A 20,350-nucleotide genomic window follows, 5' to 3' on the forward strand; every position below is an offset into this window, starting at 1 on the left:
CATGTGCAAGAACATAAATATAGCCACACAGAAAGGCAGAAAGGCAGAAAGGCAGGAATTTATCAACTCAGCGGATTAACATAGGCTATCAGAAGCCCTAATTAGTAACTTCTAGGTGGAGATTCAAGGAGAGTGGGGCACTCAGAGAACATGGAAACTCTTTAACCCTTCCGTATACCCTTGGCCTATGCATTGCTTCCACCTGGCTGTTCCTGAGTTCTATCCTTTCATATACAATAAAGTAGTAAACTAGCTTAAAATCTTTCCAATGCCAAAAATGTCCATGCATTGAGGAACCAAATTAACACTATTTGTGTTACTATATTATTAAATACAGTTTATTTGGTTCATACAACCTCCAAAAATCAGTGTTTTGGTGCTCTATATATAAGAGAGCATTAAACAAGATGATACTTGTAGTCCTTCTAGCAGGAAAATAGGGTGAATTTATAATTCTACTCATTTCCTTCTTACACAATGGTGACAGTCTCATACAAAGGCTACCTCCTCAAGTTCACAAGGTTTCATAATGAAGACAGTATTCATGACTGCTGGGTTTTTGAAGTAACTGCAGGACTAAGTCAGGCTTCATAGTAAGCAGTTTCAAAGATGGCCCTCAAGGATCCTCACTGCCTGGTATTCACAACCTTGTGTAATCCCCTCCGCTTGAGAGTGGTCACTTAGTGACTAGCTTTTAGCAAGGAGGACACAGCAGAAGTAATGGGATGCCACTTCTGACACTGGATTACCAAAAGACCATGGCTTCCATCTTTGGCATGTTCTTTGGCTGTCACTCACTCTGAGGAAAACCAGCTGCCATTTTGTGAGCTGCCCTATGGATAGACCCAAGTGGCAAGAAACTGACATCTCCAGCCAGCAGTTTTTGAGGATCTGAAGCCAGCCAACAACAACATGAGTAATCCTGAAAACGGATCTTCCTCCAGTTGAGCCTTGGAGACGAAACAGTTCTAGCCAACAACTTGATAACAGCTTTGTGAAAGACCCTGACCCAGATCCATCCAGATAAACCTTACCTATACTGCTCACCCACAGAAACTTTAAATAACATTTTGTTTTAAGCCACTAGAGTTTGAAATGATTTCTTATTCATCCCTCTCCAGATAGATAGATTGATAGAGACAGAGATTTACTATAGACAGGCATCCATTTGGAACAATAATCAATACTAAACACTGGGAACAGCTTCCTGTAGTCATTTCCCCCTCCACTCCAAACACTCAAGAACTTGTCAAAGTTAATAAACTAATATACAAGCTCTAGGTTACTAAGAAGCTATAATATATGCCAAAGGACAAAGCTCTTTCCTCTATGTCCATTTATTTTCTACAATGTCAGACCTGTCCCTGTCAGAACTATTAGTAAGAAATCACACAATTAAAAGATTAATCCAATAATACTGATTTGATGTTTATGTAGCCTAAAGATAATAAACTCTGTAGTAACTATCTTGGGAGAACCAAATTCTAACTTTTTTTTAATGTTTATCTATTTTTGAGAGAGAGGGCGGGGGAGCATGTGTGCAAACAGGGGAGGGGCAGAGAGAGAGGGACACAGAGGATCTGAAGCAGGCTCTGTGCAGAGAGGCAGATGCGGGGCTCAAACTCACGAACCATAAGATCATGACCTGAGCCAAAGTCAAACACTTAACCAACTGAGCCACCCAGGTGCCCTCCAAATTTTACCTTTTGGTCCAATGTTAACATAATCTTTTTATGATATTGAACCTATATCAGTATATGTGTAAAGCAACCTATTCTCCAGTTTATGGCCAATGAGTTTTTAAAAAACAGTTTATGTATACCATGTAACTGGAGTTAACTCGTGAGCCAGTGTTAAGGCCATAATGGAAGCTAGAAAGAAAAGACCTACCAAGATAGATTTCGCTTTCAGATAGAGAAGGCAGAAGGCTGCCTTGAGTTTGCCAGGAGAGTTTTTGTTTCACCCGGCATGCTGGCGTATATCTGCCTTCAATAATTTTATCTAGTTTTGAAGGATTAACCTGAATTAAAACCTCCTAAATTTGCCCTTCATTATCATTCATATTTGGTTGTTTTCTAGAAGAATAGATGAAAATCGTATAGTGGTTACACACTTGACTTTTTCAAGTGAGGCTGGGGACAGGCATGGAAGTAGAACTAAATGGCATTTCAGAAGCTTAGTATTTTGAATAAAGATTCCCTTTCCTACCAAGTTTAAAAAGAAAAAATATTGCATTTAGGTTAAAAAGTATAAGAATCAAAAGCAAGTTAAACTCACTTTATCAATACCACCACCATCGTTTATGTAGTACTTATCATTTAAAAAGTGCTTTTGTATACTGAGAACTAAAAGCATCTACCCCCTCACATTGAACTGCCTACATTAACATGATTTTTTTCACTCTGTCTTATCAAACATCGTTTCACTATTCTGTATTCATCAACATGACTTTACTATTCCAGGTAACTCTCGCTCATGAAGAAAAACATAGCAAATAACTCTGTTGCTTATTCCAGAAGCTCCCAGAAAAAAATTCAGATGAACAGCAAACAGGTTTTCAAGCAGATAGGATTAAAACCAAAGCCCTTGTCTCAAAAGCTTCCCCTTGTTGGGCCCACCAATCCTACACTATTATATCATGATACTTAACCAATCCTAACCAAGTTTTCATACTCAAACAGCCACCTTCATTCAGATTCCCAAACTTCACAATTATCCCCATTTTGCCTTTCCCCCTTGACATGCTACTAAGGCTCTACCAAGGTAGCGCTCTTCCTTACCAGAGTAAGGACAGACTCAGCTTTGCCTTAGCAACAAGTTATCTTGGTGGTATTTCTGAGGACCCAACTTTCAAGAATGCTTTTAACTTCTGCCCTCATTAACAACCCCTTTAAGAAGCTGGGGCAAATCTTATCATCTGCATCTTATACTTACTTAGGGAAATTTAAGTTCAGAGAAGTTAACTAATCTGCCAAATCAAAGAACATGAGCAGTAGAATTAAAACACCAGAGTAAGTTCAATGTAAGAGATCTTAGTATTAAGTACGAGATCTTAGAAGTCAGCTTGTGCAGACAGGGGAATATTAGATCTTGAAGACCAGGAAGGACAAACAAAATGAGAAAAGGACATACATCCAGGTCTACATTCTCTTCAAGAGTGTATTCTATATTAGGAAAGATGTTTAAGTTGTAAAAGATCACATGAGTGACCAGGATCCAAGAACCTGAGAACTGATGAAAGACAAGAACTCAGTAGTCAGAGTGGACCCAAGAGACAGAAAATGATTAAGCAGCACAAAGTGTGTAATAATAGCAATTAGGAAACTATCTCTTAAAGATCAAGACAAAAAAAATCTGGATGGATTAGAAGAAAAATCCAGCAATATCAATATAAAATACTAACAGACTTACTGCATGATTTTCCAGTGACAGTTACTGTAAGTGAGTTGGCATATAGGAACTGCAAGTTTCCCTAAAGGCACATGGCAGAGAAATTTATGGAATTAGGAAAGGCACACCAAAGATGAAACATGATAGAGTATAGCCAAGCAAGACAAGGACTGAGAAAACCAAACCTTGGAGTGGATTTCAGATAGCCTGATGGCGTTCATGGAAAAGAGACAGGATTTAGTTGAAGAATGGATGCTTTTTGACAGACACAAAACACATCAGTTTCAGAAGTGTCATTACAGTGAGAATGTGTTAAGAAAACAAAGGTCTGAGCCAAAAAACAAGGAGAGTCGGAGGGAAAAAAAAGAGGCACTGAAACCCAGCACACAGAATTGCCCAAAATAAGAAAGAAAAAGAAATGGACCAATGTAAGGAGTTAAAACTTATAAATTTAGCTGAACCCTCCTGAAAATCACAACGTGGGACCCCAAGTGAGGAATGAACTGCTGCAGGCAGCAACCACAACTGCACTTTGAAGTACAGCAGGAAAGATGTGTAATATAGAAAAGCTGAAGGAAAACAAATTGGAGCAACCTCACCCTCAAAAAGTGGCTCATGTGCAAAAGCCTGTCCCAGATAACCCAACTCTCTAAACAAATGAGAAGTTGAGAGGCCACCTATCCCCAGAGCCATTTTTCATCCCAGAGCCATTTTTCACAGGCCCAAGAAAAATCCACAAGAGGCAGAGACCACGAAGCCTACAGCAACTTAGAAGTACAGAATTCACATGGAAAATGGTAAATAAATTTCACCAATTTCTCAGCTTTGCCAAAGGGCAGTACTCTTGCCTGTACTCAAAATGTGCGTTGGTATCTGCTTCTTCTTTACACATATTTGGAGCACTGTCTTGAGGACCCTTAAATCTCTATAATTCTTAGATACTCTTCCCACATTACTGCAGATTTGAGTAGACAATCCAATTCCAAACTACTCATTTTCCAATGAGCTTAAGGTGCTTGGAAAGAAATGAATCAAATATATAAACTAATTCTGAAAATTGAAAGGTTCTTAGATAATGGTCTCCTGACAAATGGGCTGATTGTGAATTGTTGAGTACTTCCCAGCTCACACACTTTCCCCTCACTCCTTTCCACACTGCCTCGTGTGGCCGGTTTTCTTCCAGCCTTCAGTGCACTCCTGAAGTATATTTATATACCTAAGACTTTCAGCTATCATTTTTCCAGGTTGAGAAACTACCACCAAGAAATTAGTATTTAGAATACCTACAGCGGAGCCCAAATATCAGTCAGCATTTTGGTGAATACAATAGATTTTCAGGACTAAAAGGAATCAGTCTCAGACTCTAGATGATAAAGAGATGATGAACACTACTTACCATCCTTACCTCATGTATCAAGGGCAATCAGTCTTTCTGTCACTTTAATAACAGACCAAGAAAGGGGATAATATTAAGAGCATGGAGCCACCAGCTAATTGCCCACATATTTTAAAAAGGGACCATAGATGCACTATGTATTTAAATGAAGCACGTAAAGCAACTGATGCCTCTCAAACTCAGCACCTTCAAGGATACTAAAATTTAAAGTGTCTCTTACAAATATCTTTGCCCAATAAAAATCATCTTCGGGTATTACTCATTATCAATTGAAGCAAGCCACAAGGCAAAAGGTGGGAAGACACATGGAAGTTTTTTAAAACATCAGATGACAACAGTGCTATGCATTTCTTTTGAATGTCCATATTCTGAAATGGAAACCTATAGGGATAAGTGGTGTTTGCAGACCGTAGTGGTTTTCCCTCAGGGTACGTGTCTATCTCCTTCCATACTTGCTGGCTACATCTTGGGCCATGCTAATGTAACTCCCAGTTCTGTGATATCCCTTTGGCTGCTTGTCCAGTGAGGAGATATTAAAGCATGGGGGGGGGGGGGAAGGGAGCAGTAGACACTCCCCTGAACACACAATTCCCGTGATACCTTTCACACCAAAAGCCCTTGTCCTTCTAACTTGCTGCTTTGTCCTCATCCTCGGGAGCAGCTCTATCGGGTGCTGTTGTTCCTAGCCCTCCCAGATGCCCATGCTGTAGGCTCCTGGAAGGTGAGAGACCATTTCCTATTTGTTAATCCCCTCTCCTGGTCCCCCTTCTGAGGATTTATCCTCTGTAATTCTCCTCCCTTTAGATAGACAAGCACAAAGACATCCACAAAGTGGCCACTGCACCCCATCTTCAATTTTTTTTAGAGCTCTTATGTTTTTCTGAGCAGTTGTTAGCACCAGTTATTTCTACCATTGCACGATCACATGGTGCTGCTTCGGGATAAACACGGTGAACAGGAAATGGAATGGTGGTAGGTTGGGGGAACTACTGATTTTGTGAGTAAACCTCATGGAGTTATTTTATCCTACAAGATGTCATACTTGTATAAGTTTGATAGAAATAAAAACAAAACACAAACTTCTATTTCCTGACTGGTCTGTGCACTTAGTGAGTAGCTAGCTAAACTCTACTTGGAGAAGCCCTGCACAGAGACACTGTAAGGAATGCATGTCGGCCCCACAGTTGGACAGTGACCAAGGAACAGTCCTTTCTGATTCATGAGAACACCATGAAAAATATGAATTCCTGCAAATTCCTGCATGTGAGGAGTAGAGTTTATCATGAAATGAGATAGAAGAGTCAATGTACTGTTAAGAAAACCCCTCATTTTAATGAAACATTATATCTCTCAATTCTGCCAAGAAATGACAGAACAAAATAGCAGGAAGAGAAGAGATGCTTTTCAGGAGAAGGGTAGTCTTTATGTTATTAAGATGCACCAAGTTACCTTCCACTCTGGGTATATATATAATGAATCCAGGCAAAACACTGACAAGCAGCATTTGGAAATTAGGCAAAATTGATTCCTAGACTCAAGCAAAAGTTCAAGGTGAAGGGGAGAAGGCAAGGAGCAGACTCAAATGGAAAAGAAGTCATTACTAGCTCCTCTGGAATACCAATAAACCTCAGTTTTGTGAAAACTTTTTTTTATGGAATTTCATAAACATCCCCCTGTGGTCCCTTGACATTTCAACCTAACTACATGTGCAAGTGGAGGGCATATTTATAGAATAGCCAAAAATTAGAAAGGCTGACAATAGGCAACTGGAGAGTGTTTTTGCTTAATAAAAGAATGAAAATTTTCACTGGTTGAAGTACTCAGTGTGGGGGGGGAGGGGGGAGGGTGACTTTGTTTTGGTCAAAAGTCCAAGGAAACAGATAGGTTTGGGGGTTTCCTGATGGCTGGGTGCCAGCCATGCCTTTCACTGATAACCAGTTCTCTGCATAGATATTTAAATTAAACAAGCCCTCTCACAGCCAAGGCTTCTAACTGGTTCTAATTAACACTTAATGCCAGCTGTGAAAATCTTCGCCTGCAGCCATTTTGTTTGTTTTGTGAATCAAAACAATATATTATTAAAAATGCTCCTCTTCTGTGACTCCTATATATTCTCACTTCCACAAGGATCCGGACAGAGATATAAGCACTTATCAGCCCAGGTGGAAACCGTGAAACCAGATCTGTTGAGATCAAATTTAGAGAAATTACTCTCTGAGCAGCAGGCTGCACATGCCTCTTTGTACACCATGGACAATCCTTTTTTTTTCTTCGTTCTCTTCCCACCACACTTCCAGCTGGCCTCTCTTGCCTCTAGTGACGTCCTTCCCCAGACATTAATCACTGCATCATCAGCTAAACAAAGATGCGAGCAAGAAGGGCAGAACCTCTACTCTGAACTCTGGCAGAAGCTCACAGGTCTGCTCTCTGGGGATCTAGCAGTCACGAGGCTCTCCCGAGGCACCCATGATTATCCAGAGTCCTTTTACTGTATTCTACCAGACTGACCTGGAGATTCTGCTTGGTCCAGCTACAGTGTGGTAACCTCATCAGCTCCTTCTGGACCTTGGACAGGATTGCTTAAATTGTGTACCTACACATAGACATGTAGCAATGCCTCCTGTCCCTCTTGACACTTTCCCTAAGACCTAAGGTCCTTAACTAGGAGGCAGTTTGTTCCTAGAACCAATTCTAGCCACTGAGAATGTAAATATCAGCAACACAGAGAAAGCCTCTTGCTCACTTGTGTTTATAGTCCCATGGGCCGGACCTATAATCAGTCCACATCAAGCCATGCAAATGAACTACAACTCTCCCTATGAGGATCATGGTCTTCTCACCATCCCTACATATGCTGTTATTGAAGTAGACAAGCAATACACCTGCAGCAATCATACAACTTTTTAAATGTCACACTGTACAATGCTTTGTGGGACATTAGGCTTAACAAAAACTAGAATAAAAAAAAATTCACTGAATCATGTACACACGCTTCTTAAGTGTGTACATAATATTTGGAAACAAAATGGGAGTCAAATATCTGAATGAGAAAACACAGATTTCTTACCAAAATCCAATGACAAGACACTCCATCATAACCAGTATGGGTATTTTCACAGAAAGACTGGTTGGCACAAACACCAAAATGTTGGCAGTGCTTGTAACTCTACGTAATTGGATCATCAGTGATTTTTAAGTTCTTTCAGTTCTGTGTAAGATCTGCCTCATAGGAGTGGAGAGTGTACAGTTCTTCCTAAATCTGCATTCTGTGATGTCATATTTGTAGCTTAAAATTGGCCATGATGGGATATTTTTCACCTCCGAAATTGGAAAGTGCTATATATCAGAGTGTTTTCTCTTCTTTTAGAGAGCCAGTTGTTAAACATTTACTAGCATACCACTTTTTGTAGTCTTTAGACCTTCTCTGCATTATAATTACAATTTGAAGTTATTTTTAAAGGAAATAAAATGTGAGTATATTAACCTTTGTGTACATGGTGCTTTTTCATCAAGTGCTAAGAAAATTGATTTTTCCTACATAAAAGACCCATAATCCACATAGACTTGCCATTAAATTTCCAATCTGTCTCCAATATACATATAAGTATGAAAACACGTTTAACCTAAGCATGAGTTTGAGGCAGAAAAATCAAACCAAGAATTTATAGCCCATTAAAATTCAAAATAATTAGCAACCATTCACAAGTAGGCCCCAGATGAGTAGAAGGGCAAAAGACTGAACTTGTTAGGATTCAAGAAGCCAGGCTCCACCTTAAGTTTTGAATAGAGTCCCTTTCACTTCTCCTAGGTTCCTGAATTCTGGGGATAATCCATCCAAATGGACATTAACCTTTTTGGATTTCTCTGCCTTGTAACCACTTTTTAAATGCCAAAGCTTAGTGAAATTACCCACTAAACCATTCATTTAGGCCTTCTCCACACCTCCTCGCCCCCAATGAAAAGACTCAAGATGACTGAAATCTGCAGTGGGTACAAATGTGTATGGAATGGCGATGAGGTGGCAGAGTTATAATAAAGTTTCATACCTTTTTTGGACAACCATGTAAGCTAAGGTCACCATCATGTTGCTTAGTGAGGGAACTTGGTTGGTGCTGCGCCACTAAGTGGTTTTGGGTAAAGCTTTTTCTAAATACTTCAGGCCTTAGTTTTTCACTTAATGGGAAATAATAATGACCCCAGGGTCCAGGGCTTTAAAGATATTTCATCAATTACAGGGATAAATCAAAAGGCTTTGAAATGTCAACGAGCTATGCAACAGCTAGACACTTTAGTTTCCAATCAAAAAGAAATGTGGATTAAAAAAATGTTTATTCATATTTGAGAAAGAGAGCATGAGTGGGAGAGGGGTGATAGGGACAGAGGATCCAAAGTGTGCTCTGAGCTGATAGCAGCGAGCCCAAAGTGGGGCTCGAACTCACGGGCCATAAGATTGTGATCTGAGCCAAATTTGGATGCTTAACTGACTGAGCCACCCAGGTGCCCCAGAAATGTGGATTTTTATCTTGAATGGGTGAACTCTAGGTTCCATAATCTTACCAAAATATAACTTGTGCTAATATAAAAGTAGCGGAACCAGAGATATCTTTTGAGACTAAAAGTTAACAGTCTCTTTGAGATCATCTTAGGATAGTGCATATTTATATTGAGCATTTTGTCCCATCCTTCACACTGTCAAGATTTTCACCTAATCTTAAATGAACTAATCGCAGCCCAGGAGACACTTGTTATGGGGGAGGAATGAGAGGAGAACTTTCTAGGACTTTCAGTTAACAGGTACCCTCCAGCCTGCACAGCTTGACAAATTCTAGGATGTCATTCCGGGTGCTGAGCCAGGTCAGCCTCGGTGTAAGGTGTTCAAATTGGCCAGAAAAGAACCCGGCTCAGCACAAGGAAAATCTCAGGTCCCTGGGCCACCTCTTGCTTCAAAGCAAGATCACAGAGGTATAATTTCCAGAGACAAGCCAGTGTAACCTATGAAGAATGCGCTGTGGCTGAGAAAGCAAAGAAGATAATTAAAGGAAGGGGGCAGAAAGGGGGCTACCCCAAGCAGTACAATGTCCTGTTCAGATATATACATTTAGGAAATGGGGGACTAATTCATTGAGTACCTCCTGTGTGGTTGGTGCATTACAAAAAGTGTCACACTTAATTCTCACAACATCCCTGATGGCAAAGTATGACTGCTGTTTTGCAGATAAGGAAACTGAGGCTCAAAGAGTTAGCTAGGACTAAGAATAGTTATTGATGGAGGCAGGTTTGAACTGAGGTCCGACTGACCCCAATAGGCAAGCTAGAAAGCACCAAGCCTCAGAGCTGCATAATGCAGGCATTTACTCTACAGATGGTAGGAATAAGTACCATTCCTAAGACTTACTGTTCCAGGACTGCAGGGGAAGGTCACATTCCAAAACATATGCCAAAGTGAGCAACACCTCTTAAAGTGTAAACTGTGGTCAGAAGATGTCCCCACTCTGAGGTTTGATGTTCCCGCGTTCTGGAAGTTTCAACCCCAAATGAATATGAAATCTCATCACTCACCAGAAAAAAAATCCTGACCCACTTACTGCATACCTTGCCAGAAAATTGACAGTTAGCAAAAGTGAAATCAAGTTCAGACACAGAACCTCTACATGTTTTGAAGAAGCACAGTGGGTAACAATCTTGGGGAAACAGCACCAAATAAGGGGAACACTTACCAATCAAGCCTTGTGGTTTGGCCACTATATTGATAGAAACTGTGACCTGGACAGGAACAAAACAGAGGATTATACAGGAGCATTAAATGTAACCCAATCAACATTAGCACTTTTTGTCATGATCAGTTCACCCAAGTCCATTCATCCCACTGCACATCTTTGTGTAATGTGACAGGAAAGACAGGGGTCAGGGAGCCTTAGCATGCAAATCTCAAACCTCATCCGTCCGCAGCTTCCAGTACCTGAATTCATTGAAAAATTTTTAACAGTGACACAACGTGTTGAAATAATATGTTAGAAGTCAGCTGAGCTGACAGACTATTGCCTCAGAGTGACAATGAGCAGAGTGTCTCTCAGACTCAGAGACAACAGGCTTACTGTGTATGAAACACGCCATGTGGGGCATGTGGTTCCATCAACGTCTGCAAACCAATAAAATGGCCAACAGTGTATCGAAGAGTAAAAATTTAGACGAGAATTGACCTCTATTACTTTAATTGCTGGCCTATGCCTTCAGGATCCGTACCAAATAAACCTCACAGGGAGGGTTGGCTGGCCGACTACCATTCCCTGCCCCCGACTTGGTCCATAGGTCTCATCTTTCCCTCTTTCTCATAGACAGAGGTTGGCTTTAAAATTATATTCAGATCCATGTTCTCATACCTGTTGAAACAAAGCTAAGCACCCCACTTGGCTTTGACTTCCGAAGTTTGTTTTCTACAATCTAGTTCGTTCCTTCGTTCTGGTGTGTTATTGGATCTGAAAAAAGAATAAAAAGAAAGATTAAAACTCTGGTGTTAAAAAGTCAAAGTGAAGTTTCTTTAAAATCACAACAGTCTAATTATGCCAAACTCTAACAGTAGCAACCACAGTGTAGAGAAGAACACAAATATGTGTGGGAGAAAAGATGGTCCTGCCTAATAAAGGGTCGTGGTCTCTACCGTGGAGTTAGGCGGCAGTGCCCAGGAGTGACCCTGCCACCATGCCTACCTTTTAAAGACCTGGGGATAACATTTCAACACCATCTTTAATGATGACACGAGGACAGCTGAGGGGGGCCACTCTCTGCCCAATACCCCTCAGCTCATGCTACACAGAGATGCACTTATTCATCTGGCTGGTTCTGACTATGGGTTCTATTTCCACTTTCTTCACATTACAGGCCCACAGACTGATCAATACTGGACTTTTCTGTCACAGGTCCTGAAGGAGGTGATGAATCTGCAAGGAGATCTGCCTGTGGGCAGAGAGTTACTTAACTTGGAAACTCGGGTGGGTGGCTGGGACACCTATACTCTTTCACTTATCCAGAGGAACTTCTGAAAACGGTTGGTGAGGTTAGGATACCCAATCATAAAGAATGAAAGACAATGTAAAACAGCACCTACACTCATCCTGTGGTTACAAGATAAGACTACTGCTTCAGATTTTCGATTGTCCCTTCAAAATGATCCAGTTACTCTGCTTTAATCAAACATCATGGGGGCATTATGAAATGTTAGACTGATAGACAGCATCCCTTAATTCCTTTAGGGGTGGGTCTCAAATGAATCCGTTTATTCTATTCAATACCTTGGGTAATAAAACCCTTGGCAGGGCTGTTCACCAGGTTACACAACAGCACTTCATGGTGTATTAGTGTCAGTAGTTGGTAATGCAGTAACTTAGAGAATCATGGACATCAGAATTAAGCTAGTATCATTTAGAGTAATTTCATGAATAATTTCAACCATTAAGCAGCAGTGTTACCGTCTGACACTGAGCACAGCAAGTAACAATGGAAGAAATCTGACAGTTACTAATATTGGCTTTTGTGGACGTGGTCTTTAGAAAATGTCCCCTCTCCCTCTGAGATTCTCTTGAGAAAGGTGGATACAATAAAATGCCTTCAAACTCCACACCTGGACCTAAATCCCACAGTTGGAAATTGTTCAAGGGTTAGGGCTCTGCTTCAAACAGTAGTATTTGTGAAGCTAGTTAATGTCCCCATTCCCCAAACCTTGGTTCCTCATGGCAACAAAAGCAGAGGCAGCCTTCAATCCTACCAACAATCAATCTTTCTGGTTTCTCAATATAGTCCAGGAAGATAATATTTGGAGAATAACAACGTTCCACCAATAAAGGTATCAATAAGTCATTTACATAGTAAACAATATGCACAATTCAAGTCAAAATTAAGGATGAACCAGACAAATTCAACCAGCACCACTTTACCTCAGGCAAGAATCAGGTTCCTCTTGGCGGTTAGGGTTCTCAGATCTTTGAGAGAGGCCAGAGTTTTCCTTTCATTTAGTTAATACACATTACATTTCACAAAACAGAAGCATGGATATAAATAAGCCATCTCTGTCCATTTCAAAAGCCTGCACTTGCCATTTAAAGGTTTAACCCAGCTTACTGCAGAGTTAGGCACGCGTGGGCTAGAGGCGGGGCCAGCACGTGCCAGCAGGAGGCGGAGCCTTGTATTCCCGCCAGTTTCGGTGCTAACTTGCTACTAAACAATGTTGTTTGTTCGTAACTGGAGACCATAGAAATCTGGCTTTTCTGTGGAAAAACACTCGGGAAAGAGGAGCTAGGGGTAAAATTGTACATTCCCATTATGTTAAATACACAATTCTACCGTAAAGTAAGATTCAGAACTACGCAACATGATTTCCAATGGCTGCTCACTTCCAGAAACACAGCAGTCTCGACGTTCCTTTCCAAATTTATACACTGAAATATCTCACATTTGTCAAGGGAAATGCATGCAAAAGACTAGCAGAAATGAATTCAATAACGTGCTATTAAACATCCAATTTTTACAGAAAACAAAATCGCAAACAGCATTTCGTGGTGGCCAGTGACTGGCACTCTGGGGCATCCGTTGTCCTAAAATACACTCTCGGCCACGCAGATTGTGAAAGTGGTGTGCATTTTCACACCGAAAATACCACAATACCTTCCTTCCCTTAGAAAACTCTTTACCCTATTTGCGAATTAAAGATAACACCCAACTCTTTTACACAAAGCTTACTAAAAAGACCAAGAGCTGCTTTTAATGTAATAAAATGATACTAGACCTACAATTTCTCTGTAAAACCAAGTGCCAAACTGTGTTAAATGACCGCCCGGACAAGACCCTCCACTGCATTCACTGTCGTGAAACTTACAGGACTGAGCCAGAGGGTTAAATTCTGCACTTGTAAATTCGGAGCACCTCAAAAAAATATATATATATATATTTTATTATATATTTAATGTATATATTTTATATATTTTTTATTTTATATATATTTAATATATATTTTATATATATTCATACATATATTTATATATATATTTTTTAAGAATTCATGAAGTGAGAACAAAACCAGGATCCAAACCAAATAAATCTATACCAAATCCGCAAGTATATTACCAACTAAAAGGCACTCGATCTGACCCTTAATTCCCCCACTTCCCATAAGAGACCCGCAGAGCCCCCGATACCGAAATTTAACAGGACGCAACGAGGCTGAACGAGCAACTGTTCTCCAAAATTAAACGTGGAAGGACACCCAGTATGGGCTGACCGGAGGCTCACGAGCACCCACAGCGTTTGGAAAACAGCCGGCGCAAACAAGACCAAACTTGGAAAGCGAGGTACGGCGGGAGAAGGGCCAGGCCCGCTCTCGGTTCAGTATCACGATAGCAAAATGCAAACCGGCCTTAAGGTTCCTGAAGGCTCTTGGCGTTTAAGGCCATTAAGGCCGTCAAAGCACAAGTCCTGAGGTGAATCGGGTCGTCAATTTGCTCACGTTCAAGTCGACGACACGGCGGGACTTTCTGTTTCTTTTTAAATTAAGTTAGCGTACGACACGAGCGATTCCGAAATTTCACCACACGAATGATATTTAAGGGGGGGAACCCCCCCCCCGCCAAATGACCCTGTAAGGAAGCCGCCGCCCCCCCCCCAACTTCCCTAATCCCACGCACTATCCCTCAGCGTGTGAAATTTCTCGTCAGGCGGAAAATAACCGAGACAAAGGGACTAGGGCCACGAATCAAATTCACACAGGCAATAAGCACCCCAAAATGCAAAACAGGAGGCAAAACCAGCTCCCAGGCAGCGACGTACGAAGCTGTCCTGCGCCCGCTCAGGCGGCAGCGCCATCTCCTCATTTTTAAGTTTCAAACACCATAGAGAACCTTGACGCCACATAGAAGAGGGGACCAAGACCAGTATTTAAACGGGTAAAAACATCACAGGGCACAATACTGTGCCCAAATTCACCTACGGGACCCACCCTGTCATAGGCATAAAGCCCGCTAGACTATTAAAATAAATTCTTAATTAGCAAAACATAGTACATTTCATACCCCCACCTATAAAAGGTGTACTACAAATAGGCCACTAGCGTGACAATTCAGAATTAAATCAATCTTACGTTCTTCTGATTCTGTGTGGGACCAGCCGCCACGTTCCCTCGCCCCTGAGGAGAAGGACCAACGCCAGCCGCACCACACGACCCGAGGCAAAATAGGGACCGTAGCAATCCCTTGGGCCCTTTTTATAGCCAGCCTATGGCTCCGCCCCCAAAGGTCCTGATTGGTTAGTGTGGGAATGATTGACGGGGATGCTATCCACTCACTCTTCTCGTTCTGTGGAAAACCTCTATGTTCCAGATGTCAGCTCCTTATTGGTGGGAAGGGTTCTCGCTTGGCATTGTGTGTGTTTGAGTCGGGGTTGCGAGAATTCCAAGTACGGAATGAAGTAGCCACTTCAAATTCAAACCAGACTCCCTGATTGGTCCCAGTGTGAATTCAAACAATGCCTCAACCATTTTTTTTTCCGATTTTCGTGTCACTGCTTCCTTCTGGAAAGTTCTCTCCACCATCTTTGGTCTTGGGATCGAACTCGAACCAGATACTTGATTGGCCGTGGCAGGGAATTCAACCCCTACAGCAAGTATATTTGGGAGTGCTCACTTGGATATCACGTTTACTAAAATTGGGAAAGAGACATAGGGGTGATACCAGGGATCTATGTGGAGTAAAAAGTGAGCCCAGGGGCGCCTGGGTGGCGCAGTCGGTTAAGCGTCCGACTTCAGCCAGGTCACGATCTCGCGGTCCGTGAGTTCGAGCCCCGCGTCAGGCTCTGGGCGGATGGCTCAGAGCCTGGAGCCTGTTTCCGATTCTGTGTCTCCCTCTCTCTCTGCCCCTCCCCCGTTCATGCTCTGTCTCTCTCTGTCCCAAAAAATAAAATAAATGTTGAAAAAAAAATTAAAAAAAAAAAGTGAGCCCAAACAGCTGCCCAGCTCACAAATGCACATACGCATCAGGGGTATTAAGTGGGGAGTTGTCGAGTCATTGAACAGCAGATACACAGAATAGGCAACTCAGTAACTGTGCATGGGCGGTTAGGAGAGCATTCACAGAACAGGGAGGATGCGTGTAGGAGCGAGAGAGGCCTGAGGAATGGGATCATGAAAAGAACTAGGAAATAGCCAGACTAGACTTTGAATTCCTAGCCCTCTAACGCCAATGTCCATAGTTTAGGCCTCTTGTACGAGACTAATCACACCTTTTGTGCGGTTGCCTCTTCCTGGAATGTCCTTTCCCCCCAATGCCCACCCCTCAGGGCCAGCTTAGATGCAGCCTCCTGCATGAAGCCTTCCTGATCCTACTCCCACAGGCAATAGGCTCTCTTCTGCTCTTGTGGGGTGGGGAATATGGGAAAACTGCAGAGCCAGGGTCCAGGGGAATTTTGGGGGCTCTGGAATCAGTCAACACTGGGCCGGCCCCAAGGCTTGTACTTGGAAGTCTGCACTTGTGTTGTGGTTGTAGAAATTCTGGAGAGTTCAAGGTAAACAATAAAGCAACCCATAGCTGTCTCCTGATTGGACAGAGCAGTTTAAATGAAAACTACAAGTTGAAAGTAAACTTGATGAAGAAAGTAATAGGCAACAGCTACTGGGATTAGTCAAAACTAGGAAATCAACCTACATGGTAACCATATTTCAGGCTGAACAGGAAAATACTACCAAGACAGGACACTGGCAAGGTGGAGTGAGTGAGATAAGGAAACCAGGCAAGTGCACGCCTGTGGTTAGGGGGTATGAAGGGGATGGTATGCTTTGCAATTTTGGTTCTTTCTACCTGAGTCTTCAGAGGCCTCCAAGTGGAGAAAACCTAGAAAAAGTGAAATCCTCATCCCTTGGAGGCCCAAATTATGTGATGAAAAGTGGTTGGCCAAAGTGTGGTTCCTAAATTGCCAGAATCCGTATCAGTAGGGGAGCTGCTTTTTTGTTGTTATTGAAGTGGGATTCACGTAACATAAAATTGACATTTTAAAGTGAACAGTTCAGTGGCATTTAGTACGCTCACAATGTTGCACAACCCCCATTTCTGTGTAGTTCCAAAACATCTTCATCAGCCCCAAGGAAAGCCAGTACCTATTAAGCAGTGGCTCCCCATTTCCCCTCCCCCCAGCCCCTGGCAACCACCAATCTGCTTTCTGTGTGCATGGATTTGCCTGTTCTAGACATTTTGTATAAATGAGATCACACAACATGTGACCTTTTATGTCTGGCTCCTTTGACTTAGCTTACTGTTTTTGAAGTTCATCTACATTGTAGTCATTAGCACATACTCTTAATTATTGGTTTATGCTTCTAAATCAGATAGGAAAAAAAATAAAGCTACTAACAAAAAGAGTACATGTATACTTTCTTTGATCTCTTTACTGATGCTTTTATTTCTCATGTGAATTCAAGTTATTGCCTGATATCTTTTAATTTTAGCACAAAGAACTGCCTTTGTATTTCTTGTAGAGCAGGTTTGCTAGCAACAAATTCTTTGTTTTTGTTTATCTGGGAATGTCTTAATTTCTCCTCCGTTTTTTGTTCTTCTTTGTTGTAGTGGAGGAAGCATAACTTAAATTTAACACTTTAGCCATTTAAAAGCATACAATTCAGTGGCATTAAGTACATTCATAATGTTGTGCAACCATCACCACTATTGAGTTCCAAACTTTTTTTTTTTATCATCACACACAAAAACTCGGTACCTATTAAGCAATCACTCCCCATTGTATGTTACTGAAATTTAGTTGGTATTAATCAGAACTATATTGTTATAAGTTAAGAGGTTAATTGTAATCTCCAGGGCAACCACTAAGAAAGTAACTTAAAAAATATGTGGTAAAAGAAGTGAAAAAGATTTAAATGATGTATACTAGAAGATGTCTATTTCATACAAAAGAAAACACAATGGAGGAATAGAAGAACAAAAAGGCAGAAAGGCATATAGAAAGTAAATACAAAATGAAAAATATATATCCTAACTCACAATAATTAAGTTATTTGTAAGTGGATTAAACATTGCAATAAAAAGGCAAATATGGGCAAAACAGATTTTAAAATGACCTGACTAGGGGCGCCTGGGTGGCTCAGTTGCTTAAGCGTCCAGCTTCGGCTTAGGTCATGATCTCACGGTGTGTGAGTTCAAGCCCTGCAATAGGCTTTCTACTGTCAGCACTGAGCCCGCTTCAGAGCTTCTGCCCCCCTCCCCCGCCCCTCCCTCGCTCTCTCTTTGTCTCTCATAAATAAGCATGTTTAAAAAGAAAAAATATAAGGAGTTCTTCTAAAAATAAAAAGGAAAAAGAAAAAAATTATTACAAGAAATGAATTTAAAAGTCTGTAGGATACAAAAATCAACTGCATTTCTATAAGCTAGCAAAAAATAATCTAAAAATGAAAGACGAAAATTCCATTGAAAGTAGCATTTAAAAAGAATAAAATACTGGGGCACCTGGGTGGCTCAGTCAGATCTTTTGGTTCATGAGTTCAAGCCCCGCATTGGGCTCTGCGCTGACAGCTCAGAGCCTGGAACCTGCTTTGGATTCTGTGTCTCCCTCCCCCTCTCTCTCTCTCTCTCTGCCCCATCCTCACTCTGTCTGTCTGTCTGTCTCTCTCTCTCAAAAATAAACATTAAGAAATTTAAAAAAAGAATAAAATACCTAGGAACAAATTTAACAAAAAGTGAGATACTTGTATAGTGAAAACTGTAGTACATTTTTGAAGTAATCTCTATACCCAACATGGGGCTCAAACTCATGACCTTAAGGTCAAAAGTCATATGCTCTACTGACTGAGCCAGCCAGGTGCCCCTGTAATATATTTTTGAAGGAAATTAAAGATGGTCTAAATAAATGGAAACACATTCCATGTTCATGGATTGGAAAACTTAATATTTTTAATCCCCAAATTGATCTACAGATTCAATGCAATCACTATCAAATTCCCAGTTATTATCAAATTCCCAAGCTATTTTTTCCCTCACAAATTGACAAGCTGATTCCAAAATATCTATGCAAATGCAAGGCACCCAAAACAGTCAATATATTCTTCAAAAAGAACAGCAAAGTTAGAGGACTGACACTTCCTGATTTCAAAACTTAATGAAAATCTACAGTAACCTAGACTATGTGGTACTGACATAAATATAGACATATAGAGTAATGGAATGGAATGGAGAGTACATAAATAAATCCGTATAACCATGGTCAATTGATTTTTGGTAAAAGACCCAAGACCATTCAAGGATGAAAGAGTAGTCTCTTCAACAAATGATACTGGAATAACTGCATACCCACATTCAAAGTAATAAATTTGTACTCTTATTTCACATCATATACAAAAATTAAATCAATATAGATCAATGACCTGAAAGTAAGAGCTAAAATGATAAAATTCTTAGAAGAAAACATAGGTGTAAATCTTTATGACCTTGGATTAACAATGGTTTCTGAGTTACGAAACCTGAAGCACAAGCCTATGAACCAGATAAACTGGACTTTATCAAAATTAAAAACTTTTCTGTTTCAAAAGACACTATCAAGAAAATGGAAAGATATCCCAGAGAGTGGGAGAAAGCATTTGCAAATCATATAACATGACATTGCATATCATATTTTTGATAAACAAATTGATCCAGAATATATGAACAACTCTTGCAACTCAATGATAAAAAGAGAAATAACCAAATAAAAATGGGCAAGGGAGACATTTCCTCAAAGGATATATACAAATGGCCAAAAAGCACATAAACAGATGCTCAACACCATTAGTCATTAGGAGGATGTAAATCAAAACCACAATGAGGTACCATTTTGTACTCACTAGGATACCTAGAATCAAAAAGGTGTATATATTATATATAACATATTAATATACATAACATAACATATATTATATTATGATATATTATATATATTATATAATATATATAATGGAATATTACTTGGTAATCAAAAAGAATGAAATCTTGCCATTTGCAACAATGTGGATGGAACTAGAGTCTATTATGCTAAGTGAAATAATTCAGTCAGAGAAAGATAAGTATCATGTGATTTCACTCATATATGGAATTTAAGAAACAAAACAGATGAACATAGGGGAAGGAAAGCAAAACTAAGATAAAAACAGAGAGGGAGGCAAACCAAAAGAGACTCTTAAATAACAGAGAACAAACTGAGGATTGCTGGAGGGGAGATGGGTGAGGGGGATGGGCTAAATGGGTGATGGGCACTGAGGAGGGCATTTGTTGGGATGAGCACTGGGTATTGTATGTAAGTGATGAGTCACTAAATTCTACTCCTTAAACCATCATTATACTTTATGTTAAGTAACTTGGATTTAAATAAAAATTTAAAAAAAATTTAAAAAGACATGGAAACTAGTGTTCAGTGAGGTTGTGGAGAAATTAGAAACCTCATACATTGCTGGTGGGAATGTAAAATGGCAGAGCTGAATTGGTAAATTTTATGTTTTGTGAAGTTTGCCCTAATAAGTGAATAAATATAATACACACACACACACACACA

At 40.5% G+C, this 20,350-nt stretch overlaps 1 protein-coding gene across 2 annotated transcripts in view; it reads right to left on the reverse strand.

Annotated features, from left to right (window-relative positions):
* Positions 1–14,999, reverse strand: part of USP26 (ubiquitin specific peptidase 26) — a 52,091-nt gene extending 37,092 nt beyond the window's left edge. For both annotated transcript variants that reach the window (XM_047843110.1, XM_047843109.1), the window contains exons 1-3: positions 14,913–14,999; positions 11,167–11,262; positions 10,504–10,549 (exon numbers count right to left, since the gene is read on the reverse strand). The gene's annotated coding sequence lies outside the window, so the exon portion shown is untranslated. The remainder of the gene's footprint in view (positions 1–10,503; positions 10,550–11,166; positions 11,263–14,912) is intronic.
* Between the last annotated feature and the right edge of the window lie 5,351 nt (positions 15,000–20,350).

This window comes from Prionailurus viverrinus, chromosome X (assembly GCF_022837055.1).
Source record: "Prionailurus viverrinus isolate Anna chromosome X, UM_Priviv_1.0, whole genome shotgun sequence".
NCBI lineage: Eukaryota > Metazoa > Chordata > Mammalia > Carnivora > Felidae > Prionailurus > Prionailurus viverrinus.